This window comes from Panthera uncia (assembly GCF_023721935.1).
Source record: "Panthera uncia isolate 11264 chromosome E2 unlocalized genomic scaffold, Puncia_PCG_1.0 HiC_scaffold_20, whole genome shotgun sequence".
In the NCBI taxonomy this organism is placed as follows: domain Eukaryota; kingdom Metazoa; phylum Chordata; class Mammalia; order Carnivora; family Felidae; genus Panthera; species Panthera uncia.
In genome coordinates, this window is record NW_026057589.1 from 4,243,841 (window position 1) to 4,270,978 (window position 27,138).

The window sequence follows — 27,138 nt, forward strand, 5'->3', positions numbered from 1 at the left end:
GGAGATAGCTTTATTTTGCTTTTGTTTTTTGTTTACACTCACAGTATCTTCCGCTTGAATTTAGGCTCCAAGACTTACCAATTGTATAAATCTCATGCAATTACTTTTTTATAAGCCTCAGTTTTTCAATTCGTAAAATGGAGATTATAATTTTGTATGATCCATTTTTTTAAGTATAAAAGGAGATTATACCAAGAGTTATTTAAAAAGTATCTGGTAGGGGCGCCTGGGTGGCTCAGTCGGTTAAGTGGCTGACTTCGGCTCAGGTCATGATCTCGCGGTCCGTGAGTTCGAGCCCTGCATCGGGCTCTGTGCTGACAGCTCAGAGCCTGGAGCCTGTTTCAGATTCTGTGTCTCCCTCTCTCTGACCCTCCCCTGTTCATGCTCTGTCTCTCCCTGTCTCAAAAAGAAATAAAACATTAAAAAATTTAAAAAAAAATAAAAAAAAAAATTAAAAGTATCTGGTACAGGCTATTCATTCAAAGAAAATTAGACTTTTATATTAACTTGAGAACAGTAATTATCAAGCAGCACTGTATTATATATGGAATGATAATATTAATCATCATGAAGTATGTGGACCATATCTTAGAGTATATTTTGGAATGATCATATGCTATTTATGGTATTTTTGATGCTGAGACTTAGAACTGACACTAATGAATCAATGTTCCATGATTAATGACTAAAGTAACATTTCTTTCTAGGCCCACAATCCTTATTTCCTCTTTCCATTGCATTGGAACTCCAAACATACCATAATGTGTCAGTCCTGGAGCAAACACTATATCCTGATGCCTCCAAAATTTTCACTTAATGCTTTTCTCCTAGTCTCCTCTGCCCTTCTTTCCCTCTCCCTTATTGAAGTTCATTTAAATCTCACCCTCCCTCTGTTCTCGCTCACTCTGAAGAAGGAAATGCTTCCAGTGAGCATTCGTAAATTCTTGCTTATTAATAGAGGGTGCTTTCACACTTACCCTACATTAGGGTATTATTTACATAACAGTATTCTCCTATTAATCTTGAACTCACAGAGAAGAAAGAATGGCGTCTTACTGGCCCTGTTTCCCATATTGAGCCACACGGTGTATATATAAGGTGATCTACACTGCTCAATAAATTGAATGGATACCCAGTTCATAAAGGTGTCAGAACGTGTCTGAAAATGCAGCCACTGTGACATTTACCAGCTGGCATCTATTAGCATTTAAGCAATGGATGAAAAGGAACTACCTCTGCTAGTATCACTGTTGGGTGGAATCTCTCAAGGATTGTGTACTTGCTTAGTGGTGGTACTGTTCTGCCTTCCTTGCACACATTGCTGTACTACACGAACAGATGAATACCTGTCTGGTGCTTTCGAGCTCCAGTAGATTGTTTTTGATGACTAAACTAACATAGCTTGGAAGACCTTTTTATTGAATTTCTCAGACAGTTAGAAGACTTGCCAAGGGGATTTTTGTATGAGATCCAAGGCTTTTTATTATAGTGGTGATTTCTCACATGGTCCGGCGAGAGAAGACCTTTTTAATTTTTGCTCTGTAGAAGCCACTACACAAGAAATTAGGGGATGGGAGGTTGAATAATTTCTGCTGACTTTTTTTTTTTTTTTTTTTGCAGGATATGTTGGGACATTCCATGGTGTTTATTAAATGTCTATATGAGCTACATACCGTGCCATCCATTTGTAATTTAATTTTATCCTCATACCAACCAAAAAATAAATAATGTTATTACAGTTTTATAGAAGAACGAAGTGAACCAAGTAAGTTATTTGGGTAACATTTGTCAGATCCCAAAATGATGCTTTTGAGTTATCTGTGAGATTTTCTAAAAAGATTTAGTGAAGGTTACTGGGAAAAAAATAAATACCATGGATGAGTCATCTCTTTAATGATTTTGTACGCTAATGTACTTGTTTTCTTCTTAAGTGCATAGTCAATGCCCAATTTTAAGAATATATAAAATGCATTAATATGTAAAGATGAAAATGATAGCGTAAACCTACCATGTAAAACTAACTAAAGATGGCCCTTATTTTGTATGGTTTCAAAAGGAATAAATTTCAGATACAATAGCTTATTAAATAACACATTGGTTTCCCAAAACACAGTTCAAATGTCAGTTACCATGGTATATTTCCTAAAAGCAATTGCAAAAAGTACAAACTTCCCTCTTAGTTCTTCTTTTCTTTTTGTAATGTTTTTATTACATTTTATTACATTTTATTTTTGAGAGAGAGTGCATGCACAAGTGGGGAGGAGCAGAGGATCTGAAGCAGACTCCTCACTGACAGCAGAGAGTACTACATGGGGCTCAAACTCACAAACCTTGAGTGGGAGTCAGGCGCTTAACCGACTGAGCCACCCAGGTGCGCCCCCTCTCAGTTCTTGAGCCCACAAATCACTATATAAATAAATGTGCATCATGATCAATGATCAATCACATTACTTCTTTCAAAGTCTGTCCATGATTGGACCCTACACATCCATTTTCATTTCATGCATAGAAAGCAAAGCATGAACTTGTGTTGCCTCCCTGTCTCCCAGTGATGAACTCATGCAACATTTCACAAAACTGGATAATTGAAACAGAGCTAGCCAACAAAGATGGATGTGCAGAAAACAAGCAGAAAATGAAAACAGCAGAAAGGAAACTAGATATGATTAGAACATGCCAGAGAGTATCGTGTAAGGAAGTATGTAGTATATATATATAATAGGACAGAAAGGGGCATCTGGGGTGCTCAGTCATTTAAGCATCTGACTTTTGCTTAGGTCATGATCTCGCGGTCCATGAGTTCGAGCCCTGAGATGGGCTCTGTGCTGACAGCTTGGAGTCTGGAGCCTGCTTTGATTCCGTGTCTCTTTCTCTCTCTGCCCCTCCCCTGCTTGCGCTCTCTCTCTCAAAAATACACAAACATTAAATAAATAAAAAAATAGGACAGAAACACTTAATATACTGTACAAAATAACTTGCAGGGTTTGAATTGAATGTAAATGGAGTTAGAGAATAAATAGCTGACCTTGGAAACACTGGCAATGCCACCATTCAAGAGACTCTGGATGTGCAGCCTGAGAATGTAGTGAAGGTGAGGTTATTGACATAAATGAAGAAAGCGGTTGTAAAGGAAAAGATGAAGATGACCCAGAGGAAAGACACGGGCAAAAGCTTCACATTAAAGGAAACTTAAAGATATTTCATGACATTGAAAATACAAAAGACAAAGTGTTGGAATAAGATCCAAACTAAGGTTTAGGGTACACTCTGTACAGCATGTTATACAACGAGAAGACATTTTGCACCTTGAAACACTACTGACAAGTTATTTTTACCAAGAAATCAAATATTTAAGTGAATATATTTGTAATGCTTTAAGTATATTAAATAAATCTCATTTCTTATTATTTTATTTTTATTTCCCCATACCTCTGTAACAGACCAGAAGAGTTTTTTTTTTAAGTTCTGACAAAAATTTTTTAAAGATTACAGAACGATCATAATTTTTCCAGTTGGTTTTTAAGATCATGTTGCAGTTTCTACTTACATGGACAGGGTTATGGTTATGTGCTACTGTGCAAATTGAGGTGAGGGCTGCCTTACTAGTCTTTTAATATGTTTCTGTGTATGTACTTTTTTCTGCCCATGTAATATTTGTGAATCATTGCTGCTTAGGAAATCTAACCAAAGTCAAAAGTTGCAAGGAAGCTATACAATTTGAAGAATCTACTCTTATCAAAATACTTTGTCTCGAAGTTGTAAAGCATCTACTCAGTTTAAGAAACTGAATGTAGCAACTCCTTATAACATGGCAAGTAACTTACTCACTAAGAATAACTAAGCCTACCCTTTGTGAATCCACTAATAAATTCGTACTACATTTAGCAGTCATTTCACTTTGTTTTCTACCTTATATTGCAATAATCATATTAAATATATTTACATCCTATGTTAAATGTAATTAAGAGATGAGTTTCAGTGGATCGATAGCTATAAAGTTATGTATTTTAGATACTTCATCACACATTTTAAAATTAATACATTGCCATATTTCCAAATTTGGTGCCCATTGAACAGCTTGCAAGTCTTTGGTTTTCAACATATCTAATGGATAAAAACGACACAGGGCTAATTTAAAATAATGTGGTCCACGTGACTATTGAGCTCTTAATTTTATCCAAGAAGATTTAATTAGTGATGGCACAGTGTTTTAAGTTATGGCTATAGAATGCTAGCTTTGGTTTAAATGATCCAGATACAGGTCTCTCTGATGCTTAGGCTCTGCATCTAACCCAAAACTAAGCTGATTATAATATCATACAGCTATAATAGCTACATTTTTCCACCGTGAAAGTGTGGACCGTTTTAAATCTCCCTTGTTTTCTCTTGGTTCCAAACTAGAAGTAGATCTCTCTCTTTTCTCAGTGCTATGTGACGTTTTCTGTACAAAGCCACCAAGCAATGATTGGCATAGTTCCTAAATAATTAACAACTCCATGAAAATTTCATGTAAAATATATGTGATTACATAAACAAGTTATTCTGCTTGGCCCGGTAAATACTATTCCATGAGCATTTATTTTCAAAACAATCATTCTTTAATGTAGATATAGTATTGGCTGTATGATATATTACATGGATAAAGCTCTTTTTTGTTAGAGCTTTAGGTGGCTCAGATTTTAGCAACTTTAAAGATGGCAGCAGGCAACATTTATCTTTAAATATGCGTTCATATTTTGGATTATTTTCTAAAAGTGACATTACTAAGTATAAAATGAAGAGCATTTTTAAAGATTTTTATGTATATTATTAAATATTCCCTGGCAGGACAGTCCTCATTTACTTAGATTTTGAAAAGTTTCTGAATGAATTTATACACATAGGATCTGAATCCTTCAGGTCATAACAGCATAAGAGTTACAAAAATGATGTAGCACAATGTTGTTTATTCTTTCACCCTGCACATGGAATACAAACATGGGTAGTGAAAGACATTCAATAAAGGGTTATTTAAAAAGTATAATGTTATTTTACTTATATTTTTGTACCAAAGGCAGAAATAAGATTTCCATGTGATATGATTAGTTACATGTTATCTCATTTTTAGTGTCAGATTCAAGAGAAAAAATATAGTGTTTTGTCTTTGTTTGTATTAATAAAGGCAATAAACCAAGGACTATTGGTAGATTAACTCTCTCTCATAGATTCCTCCATCTATCAATTGAACTGGCTTATCTGCTGTTCATTAATATATAATCTTTATAGTTGCTAGGTTCAAAGAAATACCTATATATTAATACTTACTAATACCTATATATTACGTCATTAATCCCTGATTTGAGGCTCAGGATCAATACAAAAAAGACACTGAAAACAAAATAATCTTATAATAGCAATTGGAATTTAAAATACCTTGTATGAACACTTTGAAAACATGTTGTCTTGAAGCAAAGGTATTTTTTTCCTAAGGTTTAATATATATTTGCTGACTATTTACTATGTATATCAAGCACAATTCTTTAAAATATTTTTTTCTTTTCAAAATTTTATGTACAAAATCTAACCAAAGATGTAAAAGATCTGTATGCTGAAAACTATAGAAAGCTTATGCAGGTAATTGAAGAAGATATAAAGAAATGGAAAGACATTCCCTGCTCATGGATTGGAAGAATAAATATTGTCAAAATGTCAATACTACCCAAAGCTATCTACACATTCAATGCAATCCCAATCAAAATTGCACCAGCATTCTTCTCGAAACTAGAACAAGCGATCCTAAAATTCATATGGAACCACAAAAGGCCCCGAATAGCCAAAGTAATTTTGAAGAAGAAGACCAAAGCAGGAGGCATCACAATCCCAGACTTTAGCCTCTACTACAAAGCTGTCATCATCAAGACAGCATGGTATTGGCATAAAAACAGACACATAGACCAATGGAATAGAATAGAAACCCCAGAACTAGACCCACAAACGTATGGCCAACTCATCTTTGACAAAGCAGGAAAGAACATCCAATGGAAAAAAGACAGTCTCTTTAACAAATGGTGCTGGGAGAACTGGACAGCAACATGCAGAAGGTTAAAACTAGACCACTTTCTCACACCATTCACAAAAATAATCTCAAAATGGATAAAGGACCTGAATGTGAGACAGGAAACCATCAAAACCTTAGAGGAGAAAGCAGGAAAAGACCTCTCTGACCTCAGCCGTAGCAATCTCTTACTCGGCACATCCCCAAAGGCAAGGGAATTAAAAGCAAAAATGAATTACTCGGACCTTATGAAGATAAAAAGCTTCTGCACAGCAAAGGAAACAATCAACAAAACTAAAAGGAAACCAACAGAATGGGAAAAGATATTTGCAAATGACATATCGGACAAAGGGCTGGTATCCAAAATCTATAAAGAGCTCATCAAACTCCACACCCGAAAAACAAATAACCCAGTGAAGAAATGGGCAGAAAACATGAATAGACACTTCTCTAAAGAAGACATCCGGATGGCCAACAGGCACATGAAAAGATGTTCAACGTCGCTCCTTATCAGGGAAATACAAATCAAAACCACACTCAGATATCACCTCACGCCAGTCAGAGTGGCCAAAATGAACAAATCAGGAGACTATAGATGCTGGAGAGGATGTGGAGAAACGGGAACCCTCTTGCACTGTTGGTGGGAATGCAAATTGGTGCAGCCACTCTGGAAAGCAGTGTGGAGGTTCCTCAGAAAATTAAAAGTAGACCTACCCTATGACCCAGCAATAGCACTGCTAGGAATTTATCCAAGGGATACAGGAGTACTGATGCATAGGGGCACTTGTACCCCAATGTTTATAGCAGCACTCTCAACAATAGCCAAATTATGAAAGAGCCTAAATGTCCATCAACTGATGAATGGATAAAGAAATTGTGGTTTATATACACAATGGAATACTATGTGGCAATGAGAAAAAATGAAATATGGCCTTTTGTAGCAATGTGGATGGAACTGGAGAGTGTGATGCTAAGTGAAATAAGCCATACAGAGAAAGACAGATACCATATGGTTTCACTCTTATGTGGATCCTGAGAAACGTAACAGAAACCCATGGGGGAGGGGAAGGAAAAAAAAAAAAAGAGGTTAGAGTGGGAGAGAGCCAAAGCATAAGAGACTGTTAAAAACTGAGAACAAACTGAGGGTTGATGGGGGGTTGGAAGGGAGGGAGGGCAGGGTGGGTGATGGGTATTGAGGAGGACACCTTTTGGGATGAGCACTGGGTGTTGTATGGAAACCAATTTGACAGTAAATTTCATATATTAAAAAAATAAATAAAATTAAAAAAAAAACAAAATTTTATGTACATTATAGTTAATTAACATACAGTATAACATTAGTTTTAGGAGTAGAATTCAGTGATTGATCACTTATATACAACACTTAGTGCTCAACATAACTAGTACCCTCCTCAATACTCATCACACATCTAGCTCATTCCTCTACCCAGCTCCCTCCATGAATCCTCAGTTTGTTCTTTAAGAGTCTCTTATGGCTTGTTTCCCTCTCTCTCTTTTCTACCCCCTCCCACAAGTTCATCTGTTTTGTTTCTTAAATTCCGTATATGAATGAAATCATGTGGGATTTGTCTTTCTCTGACTGACTTATTCTGCATAGCATCATACACTCTAGCTCCATCCATGTCACTTAAAGGGGCAAGATTTCATTCTTTTGATGACTGAGTAAAATTTCATTGTGTGTGTGTGTGTGTGTGTGTGTGTGCACCACATCTTAAAAAACGGGAATCTTGCACAGATTTCAACAAACATGATCTGAGACCTTCACTCACAAGGACATCCTGACTCAATATTATTATTAAAGCCCCTGAATTATCTGCAGATCTGTTTTTCCCCCTCTTTTAGTCCTTTTCTCAATGTTAAATAATTGCTAAGTATTGTGTGTGAAAACCGGAATGGCTCTATAACAAGCCTCTTATTGGATAGAAGAAGATAAATTTAAATACCTATTAGAGTTGAGTATCTAGCTCAATCAAAGTTGGGTGCAGAACTATAAAGTCTAGTTTAGTTCATACCTACCCTTACTTGCCCTTAAATAGTTCAGTGTCACACCTGAGTATTGAGGGTATTTATTAGGACTCACCACCCTTAGTAGGCTCTGAGGTCCATTTATACCTCTCTCCAACACTAGGTCATTGCTGAAACCACTGCTTAGTTTTCAACCTCGACGTGATTACTTCCTTTCCATCTCCTAAGTTTCTTGATTTGTGTGGAATAAATATGAATTAGCAAAGACTTCAGGGAAAAAGGCAAGAAGTGGGTTTATATGCCCTTAATAATCAGACTTTTTTGGGGGCACCTGGGTGGCTCAGTCGGTTAAGCATCCAACTTCAGCTCAGGTCATGATTTCACCGGTTGTGATTTCGAGCCCCGCATCGACTCTGTGCTGACAGCTCAGAGCCTGGAGCCTGCTTCGGATTCGGATTCTGTGTCTCTCTCTCTCTTCCCCTCCCCTGCTCATGCTCTCTCTCTCTCTGTGTCTCTCAATAATAAATAAATGCTAAAAAATTTTTTAAAAAAATAATCAGACTTTTTTTAATATTAAAGTCATAAAAAATAAAATGGAAAATTTAACCAGAAAATTGTAATCCATTTTAAAATGGGAATCATAAAACTGAAAAAGTGTAACAGTTGAAAATAAGATTCAAATTGATAGATTTCCCAAAATAGAGGACACAACAGGTTTTATAAAATAGTTAACTTAAAGTTCTGGCAAAAGAATACATTCAGGTTAAATCACAAAGAGTAAAAGTGACAGAAAACATGGAAAACAGTATAAGAGATGAAAACGTGATGGTTCAGGTACTAATACATGTAAATTGAATGAAAAAAGGCAGAAGGAGAAAGATTTGTGAAAAAGCAGTATTTGAAAAAATAATACATTACACTTTTTCAAAACCATTTGTAGATAAATGCAAACAATCCGTTTTAATAAATTTTCAGAAATCCAAGCATAGAGAAAAAAGTATAGGGACATAACTCTACTGAATATCAGCGACAAAAACACAAAGAACAAATACAACAAAAAGAAAACAGTAACAAATATGGTAGATATTAATCCAATTATATCAATTATCAATTTGATGTCAATAAAATGAATGTGCCCATTGAAGACAAAAGATTGTCAGAGCAGATGAAAAAATAAGATCAAACCATATTTTGTCTATAAGAAAAATATGCCATGCTAACCCTAATTAAAACAATTTAGGAATAGTTATATTAATCTCAGATGGAGCAGACTTCAAAGTAAGGAAATTTATTAGGGAAAAAAGAATGGCATTACATAATGATAAAGGGATCACTTCTCCAACACAACATAACAGTGAGTAATAAGGATGTGCCTAACAATAAAATGTCAGCCTACATTAGGCAAACAAAGGTACTACTGCAAGGAGAAATAGATGAATTCACGAATATCATTTTCGACTTCATCACAGATGGCAGGATGGTCTATGTAGAAAATCTCAAAGAATAAAACAATAATAACATCTTCTGGAACTAAGAAGTAATTAAAGCAAAGTTGCAGGATGTAAAATTAGTAAACAAGTGCGAGAAATTTCCCTATATACTAGCAATGAATAAGTGGAATTTAAATTTGAAAACATTTGAATTTGAAAACATATTTTTATTAACACCCTCCAAAATGAAATATTTCAGCATAAATAAAAAATGTATAATATCTACAGGAAGAAAACTTATAAAACTCTAATGAATGAAATTAAAAACCTAAAAAGATATTCTGTGTTCACAGATAGCAAGACCCAACATTGTGAAGATGTCAGTTCTTTCCAACTTGATCTATAGATTCAATGCATCCTAAACAAAATCCCAGTGAGTTATTTTGTAGATATTGATAAACTGATTCTAAAGTTTATATTCTGGGGCAAAAAACCCAGAATAGTCAATACAATATTGAAAGAGAAGAACAAAGTTGGAAGATTGACACTAACCTAACTTCAAGGCTTACTATTAAGCTAGAGGAATCAAGACAATGTGATATTGGTGAAAGACTAGACAACTAGATCAATGGAACAGAACAGAGAGCCCAGAAATAGACCCCCGTAAATACAATTTATTGATCAATGACAAAGGAGCAAAAATAATACCATGGAGCAAAGACAGACTTTTCAACAAGGTGTGTTGGAACAACAGGATATATACATGCAACAAAACTAATCTAAGCAGAGACCTTAAACCCTTTATAAAAATTAATTCAAAACATGATACATGTGAATTTAAAATGAAAAAAATATACATAAGATCCTTAGATCATAGCAGAAGAGAAAATTTTCAATGACTTTCTGTATGGTAATGCCTTTTCAAATATAATATCAAGGACATGAACTGTGAAAGAAATAATAAACAAGACTTCAATAAATTACAAACTCTATTCTACAAAAGATGATGTCAAGAGAATGAGAATAGAAGCTATGGACTTGGATAAAACAGTTGAAAAAGATACTTTTGGTAAGGGATGTTACTCAAAATATACGAAGAACTCTTCCAAAATTCAACAATAAAAAAATATGTAACCAATTGAAAAGTGGGTCAAAGACCTTATCAGACAGACACCTTACCAAAGAAGATATGCATATGACAAATAGATAAAAAATGTTCTACATCATATGTTATAAGGAAAATGCAAATTAAAATAATGAAATACCCATACATTTCTATTGCAATAGCCAAAATCTGAAACACTGACAACATCAAATGCTAGTGAGGATGTGGAGTAACAGGAACTCTCATACATTTGCTGGTGGAAATGCAAAATGGTGCAGACCCTTTGGAAGACAGTTTGCCCAGTACTTATAAAACTAAACATATTCTCATGATATGATCCATTAATAACACCCCTTAATATGTACTCGAAGGAATTGAAAGCTTATGCCCACGTGAAAACCAGCATATGTATGTTTATAGCAGCTTTATTCATAATTGCCAAAACTTGGAAACAAGCAACATGTCCTTCAGTAAATGAAGGGATGAATAAACTGTACAATGAAAGAGTATTCAGTACTAAAATGAAATGAGCTATCAAGCCAAGAAAAGACATGGAGGAATCATAAATGTGTATTAGTAAGTGAAAGAAGCCAATCTGAAAAAGCTACATTCTACAGGATTCCAACTACATGACACTCTGGAAAAGGCAAAATTTTGGAGACAGTGAAAGGATAAGAGGATATAAGGAGTTGGAGGATAGAAAGAGAAGGTGAATAATTAGAACACAGATGATTTAAGGGCCGTAAAAATATTCTGTATGTTATTAAATGATGGATATCATTTACATATTACATACATTAGGGTAAACCAACAGAATGTCAATACCAAGACTGAATCCTAATTTTGGATGATAAGGATGTGTCTCTGGAGGTTCAACCCTGGTAACAAATGCACCATTTATTGTTGATAAAGGGAGTGAAGGGCTATGATGTACAGGGGAGTTTATGGAAGATCTCTGTACCTTTCTTTCACTTTAAGAAGATCATCACCAGGACCTATAAGGTTAAAAATTGGTAGAAATAAAGGACAAAAATTAATTCAAAAGAAAGGTTTCAATGAGGCTTAAATGTTCAAAATACTTACATTTCCTGGTGAATGGTAAAAATACAAATTTATATTAGACCCTAGAGAGCCAACAATTCATAGTGTAATTTCCAGAAAATATAACATAAACTAGAGCAAAAGAATGTAAATTTAAGAAGCTAATAAGAATACTGAATAGTGCAATATAGATTTAGTTAATCAAAAAGAATGGAACAAAAAATAGTTAAGGTGGGACTGAAAAAAAAGTATTAGAAAGATTTAAATCAAAACCTATCAGGGATGCCTGAGTGGCTCAGTCAGTTGAGTATCCAACTCTTGATTTCGGCTCAGGTCATGAACTTAGGGTTGTGGGATTAGAGTTCCGCATCAGGCTCCATGCCTTTCTCTTCCCCTCTGGTCCTCTCCCCTCCTTGCTCTCTCTCTCTCTCTCTCTCTCTCTCTAAAATAATAATTTTTAAAAGTTACTTAAAAAGCCAATAGGATAAATGTAAATTAATAAATGCTCCAATCAAAAAAAAAATAAAGGTTGTCAGGGAAATTTACTTCAAAAAAAATGACTACATGTTCCTCCCCAAAGTCATAATCTAAGTACAAAGATGAAGAAAGATTAACAGTAAAACGGTTGACCTCTGGTTTCTGGTTCAAGGTGTCCTGAGCTCAGAGGCCATCACTCCTATTGTCACAGCAAGGAAAAACTTGAACAAAATGAAAATCAACAATTCTTCTTAGACTCATAAGAATACTGAGGTCACATTATTACAGACAAATTTAACATAGACCTGTTAGTTTATTTTATTTTCTAAAATGAGAATGTAGGACTTAATAATTTCTAATGACTCAGCTGAGCACTAAATACTGTATGTGTGTGTGTGTGTGTGTGTGTGTGTGTTTGTGTGCATGTATACACACACAGATATACATACACAGGTGCACATATATATGTATATGTCAACACACACATTTGTGACATATTGTAGCTTCTAGAAGACAATCTTAAAATTTAAGTCATAAAAATAGAAAGAATAGTTTCCTAAAGTTCTATAAACATGAAGAAAACAAGAGCAATTTTAAAGAGCATCTGCCTTAAAGCTTCAGTTCCCCTCACCAGCATAAAATTTTTAAAAAAGGAAAATATACATACATTGACATAAGTTACCCCAAAAAAAAGGATCTCTGTGGGAAAGACTATTTACAGTGGCTGCTTTTGAATGCAGGGAGTCATGAAGCTATTTATTTTTCCTTTTTCTTTTGTTCTTTTTAAAAGAGTTTTTAAGAAGCAATGATATTACTATATACACTTAACACCCATATGCACCCACAGTACTCAAAGTGGAGGAAAAACAATCTTTTCAGAATACCACAAAGCAGTTGAATATTAAAAGTAATTCATTTTTTTTTCAAATATGCTTGCTTTTAACTAATGATTTCCTTTATTTTTAAAAAGCTTTCTTTGGTGCAATGAATTTCAATTGTAGGTTGATGATCATTTCACTGAGTCAATTTTACTCTTCAGTAAGAAGCTACCCCTGTGACTCAATGAGTAGCCACATCTTTTGAGAATGATTTTGTTCTGAATCCTTTTTGGTAAATAGAATGTATATTCTGACTTTTTTTTTTTTCCTGTTATCATCTGGCCTTGGTGTAAGAAATCAATTCCACAGCAGCCACTGAACTTGGGTGCACTGAAAGGCATGTCCAAACTGTGCTTCTCTAAATATCTTTAGCACAACTGACCTTTTGTTCTTGCAGAAACAGGCTCAATTGGAACAAGAAGGAACCTGTCATGCCATTTTCCTGCTACAATATTCATTAGTTGGGGGCCATGATCTTGTGTGTCTCTACAGAAGATTCTTGTTAACAAGCCTCAAGTCAGCAATCTGCTCTTTCCCTGTGCCTCAGTAACATTTTTTTCAGGATAACTAATTCTTAAATGAGCCTTTTCTCATGGCACAATCTCCTAACACTTTTGGACACTGTTCCCTTCAACAGTTACACTTTGATGACAGAAAAGACTATACTCTTGTCGCATAACATTTAAACACTCACAGGCCCACCTTCACTGCTGACTCTGCCTTCTGGGTGCAGCAATTAGCACAAAGTAGAAGCTTAGTCACTAGAAACTTCTGCAGCTCTGGCTTTGATGTGTTTGTACAGGAAAATTAGGTCAAGGTCTCTTGGATCCACATCTTCTTGGATAAAGATTGTTTTTCTTTTTTTTTTACACTCACCAAATATTTGAAAAGTGGATTTAGGCTCTTCACAAATATGTAAAAGAGAATATCAAAGAATGAATTTCAGGTCTATACATACTTCAGTGAAAATAATATTTGCATTTGAGAATCATTATATATTTATATAATGGATTATATAATGCATATATATTTTACATCTATATATTTCTCTATATTACGTTTAAATAGGCTACATTGAAGGAAGGATGTAGGAACACATATGGTTTGAAGGAAGATGACTGATTAAGAATACATTTTAAGTTGTGAGGTTTTACAAGAGATTCAGCCCACTAAAGAAATAGTGACCAAAAGATCAAGATGTTGAATATATAAGCATGATACTATATTTCTGGAATACATTTGATGAAAAAAATTATAAAGTGATATACTTTCTCAAATTTGTGCCACTGGAACTTGGGGTGTCTTAATGTATCCTTTTGGGAAGTAGAGTTTATGTCATATAAGGTTACATTAGTTGAAGAAGCATAATGGGACTAGATTTTCTCTATTTCTGATATCCTTCCTTTTCCCCATGTCCACATGTTGTCTAGCTCTTAATTTAGAAAGCTGACTGAGTGACAACAGAGAGGATAATGCCTCTGAAAGAAGATTTTTATTATTTGTAATTCCCAAGAGATATGGGCATGCCATCCATTGCAGGACCATAGAACGAGCACCATGATCTAGTCAGGAGGCAGAAGCAGGAACAAGAGGAAAGCCAAGGCCACACCCTATATTGATGTTCCTGCAGGAAAAGCAAGGCAGAACAGGGAAAATAGCTTAGCATTAGACAGTCTTAATAATTTATGTGGGATCTGGGCTACATGGGTGGTCCCTAATTGTCTGGTACCTCATCCTGGGTTGATTTAGAGGAGAGGAAATATTGATTTGGTGTGTGACAGTTAGATAGAAGGGTCTTACAGTGTATATACTTTGGGTTGGTTCATTTATATACAAAAGGCATACTCCCCTCAGCCCTTTTCTTTCCCTAAGAATTGGCTAGTCCTGGAGGTCTCTGGTGGCTCATTCAGTTAAGCATATAACTTTGGCTCAGGTCATGATCTGTGGCTCATGGGTTAAGCCCTGCATCAGGCTCTGTATTGAAAGCTCAGAGCCTGGAGCCTGCTTCAGATTCTGTGTCTCTCTCTCTGCCTCTCTCCTTCTTGCACTCTCTCTCTCTCTCTCTCTCTCTCTCAAAAATAAACATTAAAAATTTAAAAAAAATAAATGCTGCTAACATAATTGATTTTTATTATAATCTAGAGTTTTCTGGTATCAGAAAGAGACACATTTGTTGTTGATGGAGAACCAATTATAGTTAATATGGAATAATTGACCATTTTGGTTTATCTTCCATGACAGAGCCACAAACCTTGAGAAATTTCTCAAGAAAGGGATACCCTAGTTGTTGAGGAAATGGCAGAAAAAAAGGAGGGGAGCAGGGGAAAGGACAAGAAAAAGGGTCATCAGAAAGAAATGAGACTCGTAGACATCCATTATGAGTAGAGCTAATGCTCTTAAAAGTTATTCATGCTCTGTATCATCTCAAACCTTGAGTGCTCATAATTAGCTGTAAGCAAAAGTTTTCAACCTGAAGATGTACCACCCATTGGTACCTTTCTTTTTCTTTTTTTTTTTAATTTTTAAAAAAAAAAATTCATTTTATTTTCCATTTTATTTTTTTAATTTACATCCAAATTAGTTAGCATATAGTGCAATTAATGATTTCAGAAGTAGATTCCTTAGTGCCCCTTACCCATTTAGCCCATCCCCTCTCCCACACCCCCTCCAGTAATCCTTTGTTTGTTCTCTGTATTTATGAGTCTCTTATGTTTTGTCCCCCTCCCTGTTTTTATATTATTTTTGTTTCCCTTCCTTTATGTTCATCTGTTTTGTCTCTTAAAGTCTTCATATGAATGAAGTCATATGGTACCTTTCTATGTGTTTGGTGTTCCTGTAGAATTAAGGAAACAGTCACATCTTAAAAAAACAAAACAAAACAAAACAAACAAAAAAACCCGATTAGATTGTCACATATAGCCATATACAATAGTAATAAGTCCTCACGGAAAAGTCATAAGAGGTATTCACTTTGTTGGCTGAGTACTTTTAAAAAGAAGCAGTATTACTTTGGGAGAAGGAAAAGCTCTAATACCAACATCTTTAGATGTTCTGGAATTACTCAAGCTTGAACTGAGACAGTCGATAGAGCAACCTCTAAATTTCTACTTCTTTATCAGAGTTTTGACATTACTTCAGTACTTTTTATTTAATTTTTTTGTTTTTATTTTATTTTTGAGAGAGACAGAGTGCAAGCAGGGGAGGGACAGAGAGAGAGGGAGACACAGAATCTTAAGCAGGCTCTGAGCTGTCAGGAGCCATGAGATCATGACCTGAGCTGAAGTCGGATGCTTAACCAACTGAGCCACCCTGGAACCTCAGTAGCTTTTATGTATATGTATATATATGTGTGTGTATATACGTGCAAATATGTGTATATATATATATATATATATATGTATATGCATGTACATATACACGTATATATGTATATGTATGTGTATATATACATATACACGTATATATGTATATGTATGTATATATGTACATATACACGTATATATGTATGTGTATATATACATATACACGTATATGTACGTATATATGTACATATACATGTATATATGTATATGTATGTATATATGTACATATACACGTATATATGTATATGTATGTATAAACATACATACACACACACACATACACACACACACACACACAGTATGAGAATTTTTTTTACCTCTTGGGGACAAAAGAAGGCATAGCTAAAAACCTGTGGGCTTTTGTGTCAAGAAAGAATAATTACTGCTTAAAAGTGTCCTACGCTAAAGGAAAAACTGTGAAAATGTCATTGTTGAGAACTAAAAAAAAAAAAAAAAAAAAAAAAATGCAAGATCTCTTTCTCTTAAGAAAATGTCTTTAGGGAGAAAGGAAGATGGCGGAGTAGGAGGACGCGGGGCTCACAGCGTGTCCGGCCGATCACTTAGATTCCACCTACACCTGCCTAAAGAACCCAGAAAACCGCCAGAGGATTAGCAGAAGGGAGTCTCAGGAGTCAAGCGCAGACTAGAGGCCCACGGAAGAGGGTAGGAAGGGCGGCGAGGCGGTGCACGCTCCACGGACTGGCGGGAGGGAGCCGGGGCGGAGGGGCGGCTCGCCGGCCAAGCAGAGCCCCCGAGTCTGGCTGGCAAAAGCGGAGGGGCCGGACAGACTGTGTTCCGACAGCAAGCGCAAGCGCGACTTAGCGTCTGGGAGGTCATAAGTTAACAGCTCTGCTCGGAAAGCGGGAAGGCTGGAGGACAGAGGGAGGGAGAGCTGCTGAGCCCCCGGACGGCAGAGCTCAGCTTGGCGGGGAACAAAGGCGCCAGCGCCATCTCCCCCGCCCATCCCCCAGCCAAAATCCCAAAGGGAACCAGTTCCTGCCAGGGAACTTGCTCGCTCCGTGCAAACACCCAACTCTGTGCTTCTGCGGAGCCAAACCTCCGGCAGCGGATCTGACTCCCTCCCGCTGCCACAGGGCTCCTCCTGAAGTGGATCACCTAAGGAGAAGCGAGCTAAGCCTGCCCCTCCAGCCCCCATGCACCTTGCCTACCCACCCCAGCTAATACGCCAGATCCCCAGCAACACAAGCCTGGCAGTGTGCAAGTAGCCCAGACGGGACACGCCACCCCAGAGTGAATCCCGCCCCTAGGAGAGGGGAAGAGAAGGCACACACCAGTCTGACTGTGGCCCCAGCAGTGGGCTGGGGGCAGACATCGGGTCGGACTGCGGCCCCGCCCACTAACTCCAGTTATACACCACAGCACAGGGGAAGTGCACTGCAGGTCCTCACCACGCCAGGGACTCTCCAAAATGACCAAACGGAAGAATTCCCCTCAGAAGAATCTCCAGGAAATAACAACAGCTAATGAACTGATCAAAAAGGATTTAAATAATATAACAGAAAGTGAATTTAGAATAATAGTCATAAAATTAATCGCTGGGCTTGAAAACAGTATACAGGACAGCAGAGAATCTCTTGCCATAAAGATCGAGGGACTAAGGAACAGTCACGAGGAGTTGAAAAACGCTTTAAACGAAATGCAAAACAAAATGGAAACCACAATGGCTCGGCTTGAAGAGGCAGAGGAGAGAATAGGTGAACTAGAAGATAAAGTTATGGAGAAAGAGGAAGCTGAAAGAAAGAGAGATAAAAAAATCCAGGAGTATGAGGGGAAAATTAGAGAACTAAGTGATACACTAAAAAAAAAATAATATACGCATAATTGGTATCCCAGAGGAGGAAGAGAGAGGGAAAGGTGCTGAAGGGGTACTTGAACAAATTATAGCTGAGAACTTCCCTGAACTGGGGAAGGAAAAAGGCATTGAAATCCAAGAGGCACAGAGAACTCCCTTCAGACGTAACTTGAATCGATCTTCTGCACTACATATCATAGTGAAACTGGCAAAATACAAGGATAAAGAGAAAATTCTGAAAGCAGCAAGGGATAAACGTGCCCTCACATATAAAGGGAGACCTATAAGACTCGTGACTGATCTCTCCTTTGAAACTTGGCAGGCCAGAAAGGCTTGGCACGATATCTACAGTGTGCTAAACAGAAACAATATGCAGCCGAGAATCCTTTATCCAGCAAGTCTGTCATTTAGAATAGAAGGAGAGATAAAGGTCTTCCCAAACAAACAAAAACTGAAGGAATTTGTCACCACGAAACCAGCCCTACAAGAGATCCTAAGGGGGATCCTGTGAGACAAAGTACCAGAGACATCACTACAAGCATAAAACATACAGACATCACAATGACTCTAAACCCATATCTTTCTATAATAACACTGAATGTAAATGGATTAAATGCGCCAACTAAAAGACATAGGGTATCAGAATGGATAAAAAAACAAGACCCATCTATTTGCTGTCTACAAGAGACTCATTTTAGATCTGAGGACACCTTTAGATTGAGAGTGAGGGGATGGAGAACTATTTATCATGCTCCTGGAAGCCAAAAGAAAGCTGGAGTAGCCATACTTATATCAGACAAACTAGACTTTAAATTAAAGGCTGTAACAAGAGATGAAGAAGGGCATTATATAATAATCACAGGGTCTATCCACCAGGAAGAGCTAACTATTATAAATGTCTATGCACCAAATACCCGAGCCCCCAGATATATAAAACAATTACTCATAAACATAAGCAACCTTATTGATAAGAATGTGGTCATTGCAGGGGACTTTAACACCCCACTTACAGAAATGGATAGATATCTAGACACACAGTCAATAAAGAAACAAGGGCCCTGAATGATACATTGGATCAGATGGACTTGACAGATATATTTAGAACTCTGCATCCCAAAGCAACAGAATATACTTTCTTCTCGAGTGCACATGGAACATTCTCCAAGATAGATCATATACTGGGTCACAAAACAGCCCTTCATAAGTTTACAAGAATTGAAATTATACCATGCATACTTTCAGACCACAATGCTATGAAGCTTGAAATCAACCACAGGGAAAAGTCTGGAAAACCTCCAAAAGCATGGAGGTTAAAGAACACCCTACTAACGAATGAGTGGGTCAACCAGGCAATTAGAGAAGAAATTAAAATATATATGGAAACAAACGAAAATGAAAATACAACAATCCAAACGCTTTGGGATGCAGCGAAGGCAGTCCTGAGAGGAAAATACATTGCAATCCAGGCCTATCTCAAGAAACAAGAAAAATCCCAAATACAAAACCTAACAGCACACCTAAAGGAAATAGAAGCAGAACAGCAAAGGCAGCCTAAACCCAGCAGAAGAAGAGAAATAATAAAGATCAGAGCAGAAATAAACAATATAGAATCTAAAAAAACTGTAGAGCAGATCAACGAAACCAAGAGTTGGTTTTTTGAAAAAATAAACAAAATTGACAAACCTCTAGCCAGGCTTCTCAAAAAGAAAAGGGAGATGACCCAAATAGATAAAATCATGAATGAAAATGGAATGATTACAACCAATCCCTCAGAGATACAAACAATTATCAGGGAATACTATGAAAAATTATATGCCAGCAAATTGGACAACCTGGAAGAAATGGACAAATTTCTAAACACCCACACTCTTCCAAAACTCAATCAGGAGGAAATAGAAAGCTTGAACAGACCCATAACCAGTGAAGAAATTGAATCGGTTATCAAAAATCTCCCAACAAATAAGAGTCCAGGACCAGATGGCTTCCCAGGGGAGTTCTACCAGACATTTAAAGCAGAGATAATACCTATCCTTCTCAAGCTATTCCAAGAAATAGAAAGGGAAGGAAAACTTCCAGACTCATTCTATGAAGCCAGTATTACTTTGATTCCTAAACCAGACAGAGACCCAGTAAAAAAAGAGAACTACAGGCCAATATCCCTGATGAATATGGATGCAAAAATTCTTAATAAGATACTAGCAAATCGAATTCAACAGCATATAAAAAGAATTATTCACCATGATCAAGTGGGATTCATTCCTGGGATGCAGGGCTGGTTCAACATTCGCAAATCGATCAACGTGATACATCACATTAACAAAAAAAAAAGAGAAGAACCATATGATCCTGTCAATCGATGCAGAAAAGGCCTTTGACAAAATCCAGCACCCTTTCTTAATAAAAACCCTTGAGAAAGTCGGGATAGAAGGAACATACTTAAAGATCATAAAGGCCATTTATGAAAAGCCCACAGCTAACATCATCCTCAACGGGGAAAAACTGAGAGCTTTTTCCCTGAGATCAGGAACACGACAGGGATGCCCACTGTCACCGCTGTTGTTTAATATAGTGCTGGAAGTTCTAGCATCAGCAATCAGACAACAAAAGGAAATCAAAGGCATCAAAATTGGCAAAGATGAAGTCAAGCTTTTGCTTTTTGCAGATGACATGATATTATACATGGAAAATCCGATAGACTCCACCAAAAGTCTGCTAGAACTGATACATGAATTCAGCAAAGTTGCAGGATACAAAATCAATGTGCAGAAATCAGTTGCATTCTTATACACTAACAATGAAGCAACAGAAAGACAAATGAAGAAACTGATCCCATTCACAATTGCACCAAGAAGCATAAAATACCTAGGAATAAATCTAACCAAAGATGTAAAAGATCTGTATGCTGAAAACTATAGAAAGCTTATGCAGGTAATTGAAGAAGATATAAAGAAATGGAAAGACATTCCCTGCTCATGGATTGGAAGAATAAATATTGTCAAAATGTCAATACTACCCAAAGCTATCTACACATTCAATGCAATCCCAATCAAAATTGCACCAGCATTCTTCTCGAAACTAGAACAAGCAATCCTAAAATTCATATGGAACCACAAAAGGCCCCGAATAGCCAAAGTAATTTTGAAGAAGAAGACCAAAGCAGGAGGCATCACAATCCCAGACTTTAGCCTCTACTACAAAGCTGTCATCATCAAGACAGCATGGTATTGGCATAAAAACAGACACACAGACCAATGGAATAGAATAGAAACCCCAGAACTAGACCCACAAACGTATGGCCAACTCATCTTTGACAAAGCAGGAAAGAACATCCAATGGAAAAAAAGACAGTCTCTTTAACAAATGGTGCTGGGAGAACTGGACAGCAACATGCAGAAGGTTGAAACTAGAACACTTTCTCACACCATTCACAAAAATAAACTCAAAATGGATAAAGGACCTGAATGTGAGACAGGAAACCATCAAAACCTTAGAGGAGAAAGCAGGAAAAGACCTCTCTGACCTCAGCCGTAGCAATCTCTTACTCGGCACATCCCCAAAGGCAAGGGAATTAAAAGCAAAAATGAATTACTCGGACCTTATGAAGATAAAAAGCTTCTGCACAGCAAAGGAAACAATCAACAAAACTAAAAGGAAACCAACAGAATGGGAAAAGATATTTGCAAATGACATATCGGACAAAGGGCTGGTATCCAAAATCTATAAAGAGCTCATCAAACTCCACACCCGAAAAACAAATAACCCAGTGAAGAAATGGGCAGAAAACATGAATAGACACTTCTCTAAAGAAGACATCCGGATGGCCAACAGGCACATGAAAAGATGTTCAACGTCGCTCCTTATCAGGGAAATACAAATCAAAACCACACTCAGATACCACCTCACGCCAGTCAGAGTGGCCAAAATGAAGAAATCAGGAGACTATAGATGCTGGAGAGGATGTGGAGAAACGGGAACCCTCTTGCACTGTTGGTGGGAATGCAAATTGGTGCAGCCGCTCTGGAAAGCAGTGTGGAGGTTCCTCAGAAAATTAAAAGTAGACCTACCCTATGACCCAGCAATAGCACTGCTAGGAATTTATCCAAGGGATACAGGAGTACTGATGCATAGGGGCACCTGTACCCCAATGTTTATAGCGGCACTCTCAACAATAGCCAAATTATGGAAAGAGCCTAAATGTCCATCAACTGATGAATGGATAAAGAAATTGTGGTTTATATACACAATGGAATACTACGTGGCAATGAGAAAGAATGAAATATGGCCTTTTGTAGCAACATGGATGGAACTGGAGAGTGTGATGCTAAGTGAAATAAGCCATACAGAGAAAGACAGATACCATATGGTTTCACTCTTATGTGGATCCTGAGAAACATAACAGAAACCCATGGGGGAGGGGAAGGAAAAAAAAAAAAAAAAGAGGTTAGAGTGGGAGAGAGCCAAAGCATAAGAGACTGTTAAAAACTGAGAACAAACTGAGGGTTGATGGGGGGTGGGAGGGAGGGCAGGGTGGGTGATGGGTATTGAGGAGGGCACCTTTTGGGATGAGCACTGGGTGTTGTATGGAAACCAATTTGACAGTAAATTTCATATATTAAAAAAAAAAAAAAAAAAAAATGTCTTTAATTCAGCCAGTCCTGTTAATTTCCAAAGACAGTTAAATTCCATCAGAATCAGTAGTGCCGAGCAGCTGGTTAAGGGCAAAGTTAAGTGACTTACTACCTATAAAGGTCTACTTTTATTATGTCTCAAGAAAGCAATATAATATTTCTAATTTAATCAAAACAAATCAGAATGTGTTCTTCTTCATTAATATAAGCCAGGTCCTTCTGGGGTTACAGCTCTTTAAATGAATCTGGTACTTGGGTTTATGTATTAGAAATAAAAATCCTAAAATGGAAGGTGTTGTGTGTGTGTGTGTGTGTGTGTGTGTGTGTGTGTGTGTGTATAAGAGATATATATATAGGATATCTTACAGATATAAGGATATATAGGATAGCTCTTAAGGATATAAGAGCTATTAGCAATTGATGTAAATTTTTAGCTGAAAATACTTGGATTTTTTTCTAATGCCACATAATAACTATAATTTTACCTGATGGAAGGTAGTTTTGTGCTCACAAAATTTCAGCATAAAAGTAGAAACTAGACATGGGACAGAATCCAAAAACCAGCTACCTGCTGTTAAGGAAAAATTATACCTAGGAAGACATTTTATTCAACCTACCAATTACATGCAAAAGATTTGGGTCAGATACTTCCCATCTGAATTAAGTACCTGAATGTGACAGGCTGCATTCAGGCATAATATTATTCTTTAAAAAACAATAATAATAAAAATATCTTAAAGTGTCATAGCTTAAAACTTAAGATAGCAATGTCCAGGAAAATGAAGCAAAAGGATGGCTTTTCCAAGTGTTATTTCTATTTTTCTATCCTTCGTCCTTCCACAAAATTATGTCCCAACCTTCACCTGTAAAGCATATAGAATTGAAGTGAAAGGGAAACAACATGGGATCATTTAGTCATTCATGTATCACGGAGCACTCATCGTGTTCTAGATATATAATAATGCATTATCTCACTTCCACAAATTTTTCAAGGTAGTCTTTTTTTTTTTTTTTAAATCAACCCCTCTTTTGAAGATGGGAGGAATTAAGTGTTTGAAGCACTAGTTCAAGGTCACAGTATTGTGTGGAATAGCAAGGATTTAACAAAATTTTGTTAGGCTCTAGATTTCCACTAGTGCTGCTAATGAGTTTCCATAAGTTCTTCTTTTGAAAAGAAAAAGGTGAAAACAAAAAAGAAGTCAGAGAAAGAATATGAGAGTAGAATATAACCTTGTGACTTTGTCATCTAATTTTCAGCCCGCACAGAATCCCTCAGTAATTCTAAAACAATTATTCTGTACTTAACTATAGTTAATGCCTAACCTGAAACCATCCTACTTGTAATTATTTTTACTTTAGTCTCTTTATTTCCTTAAAATAGCTGGGGGACTTTAAGCTACTGTTGATAGAATATTACATCTCAGTTTTCCTTCAAGCCCTAGACTTTATCATGGTCATTTTAAAAGAGATGTCACTGAGAAACGAAGTGGATACTTTTAATCTTTGTTTCTTATTCTCATCTGATGGCTGGCTTTATCAGCTGGCCTATATCCTGAGGGAATGGCCTGGTTAAGTACATCCCTGAGATATTTTATAACTTTGTCTACTCTTTGACTTCTCCATGCATTTGATGAAACATGGGCTTATAATCATGCCATCAACTCTATATGTTTTCCAGTAGAAGATAAAAATACTACACTTTAAAGGTGAGAGTCAGGAAGGGCGGTATACTGTGGATTTCCACTGCAGACAATGGAAGTTTTGAAGGGTGGGAGTCATCTTCCAATTCGGGATGTGCGGATGGATGTACACATTAATATCCTTAGTTTGTCATATGTAAAATGAGAATAATATAACCTACCTCATGGGATGGTTGGAGGATTGAATTAGTTAGTGAAGTAAAGGACTAAGAATAGTGCCTTTTACATGAGTGCTATGGAATTATTGAACATAATTGTAATTCAGGGTAAACAAAGGTCTGTGAATTCAGAGGTGTGTAGAGTATTAAAAAGGGGACAGGTAAGATTGGTTTCACCTTGTCATTTACAGAATGGTTGTTGAGAGGATAGGAGAGCCTGGTTTTAATGATTCAAACTGAAAATGAATTAAGGAAAGCAAAATTTCAAGGATGGTGAACATTGGGAACAGGGAGTCAGTCTATGCTATTTTATGCATACGTGGTTTTAAAACAAAAAGCGCTGTGCCATTTCTGCTCTAATCCAATGTATCTGCATCAATTCCATGTTTCACAAACTCCACAACTCCACTGTGTAAAATTGTTCAATAATTTCCTATTTCTCTTAGAATAAAGATCAACATATTTAGTGTGGCCTACAAGTCGCTATGCAACTGACTTAACTCCCCAGCCTCATGTCTTAACATTCTCTGGGTTTCTGTGCTTTATCCATTGCTCTCTGTTTTTGACAAACACCATGTGACCTTCCTCCATAGAGCCTTTGTGTCTGCTATTCACACTTTGAGGAAATCTTTTCTCCTTTTTGTCTAGTTACTTATTTTCATTATTCATATTTAAGATCTAATATCATCTCAAGAGGCAAGACTTCTCAGACACCTGAAATAAAGCTAAGGTCCTATGTGTTCTTATTAAACACTGACACTTTGTAGCAGTTACCATAATTAGAAATCATTGTTTGGGGTGATAATTTGAATAATAAGTTTCCCGTTTAGTCTCTACGGTCCCTGAAGGCAAAAGACCCATAACTGTGTATCTGTGTTTGCTGAACATTATAATCTCATTATAGTGTTTTCCCATCATAGATGCCCCCAAAATAAATAACTATATATATGTAATATATAATATATATCATAGATATATAAAATATATATTTACTATTAAAATTTTATTTATTATTAAAAGTATATAATTAATTTCAATTCATTGACTGATGAATGTATAAAGAAGATGCGGTATGCAAATACAATGGAATACCAATCAGCGATAAAAAGAATGAAATTTTGCCATTAGCAACAACGTGGATGGAACTAGAGTGTATTATACTAAGCAAAATAAGTCAGAGAAAGACAAAATCATATGATTTCACTCATACGTGGAATTTAAGAAACACAACAGATAAAGGGAGGGAAAAAACGAAAAAAAACGAGAGGGAGGCAAACAATAAGGAACTCTTAAATACAGAGAACTGAGGGTTGCAGGAGGGAAGATGGGTGGGTGGATGGGCTAAATGGGTGATGAGCATTAAGGAGGGCATTTGTTGGGATGAGCACTGATTGTTATATGTAAGTGATGAATCACTGGATTCTACACCTGAAACCAATACTACACTGTATGTTAACTAATTTGAATACAAATATTAAAAAAAATTTTTATGACTAAAATTACATAATTATTAATTTTAAATTATTTAAAAAATCAAATTAATATCTATTCATATGTTGTTAAAATTATGTATTATTAAAATTAAAAACATTATATATAAGGTATATTATATATAATATATGTACATATATGAATTTATACAAATATATACCCATATATATATATATATATATATGAGTTTATACAAATATATACCCATATACCTATATATATATATATATATATATATATATATATATATATATATATGTTGTATGTATATACACATCAACCTTGAAACATGCAGGATTTATTATTTTTAAAATATTAACTCATGGGGCACCTGGGTGGCTCAGTCAGTTGAGCATCTGACTTTGGCTCAGGTCATGATCTCACGGTCCATGAGTTTGAGCCTTGCATTGGGCTCTGTGCTGACAGCTCAGAGCCTGGAGCCTGCTTCAGATTCTGTGTCTTTCCCTCTCTCTGTTCCTCTCTCGCTTGCTCTCTGTCTGTCTGTCTGTCTGTCTCTCTCTCTCTCAAAAATAAACAATAAAACAACAACAAAAAGTGGAGATTCCACTCATGGCTGCCTCTGCAGTTTTGGATGCTGTACTTTCTCACCTTCAATTCTAGGTGCTCTAATTGGCACTGCAGCCCTGAAAGCACTCAACCAGGGAAATTCATCTAAAGGTGGTCATGACTTTGTTGTTGGCTTTTTCAAAATAACTAAATCCTGCCTCTTCATGGTATCTACTTTTGTCCAAAGATAAGCTTTAATATACAAATGAAATTACCAAGAGTGGAATAAATTAAATAAGGGGTTGAAATAATTTGTATGGTATAAGACTTTCCACTAAAAAAAAAAAAAACAAATAAGTTATTAGAATAACTCTGTGTCATATCTCTAAGAGCTCTGGTTACTTAAATTTAGTACTGAAAAGTTGATTACACTTTATTCATGAAAGTTCAGTGAGGCTGTTTTGGGTGCTTAATACATATTCAAATACCTATTTCAAAATGGATTAACATTTTTAAAATAATAAATCC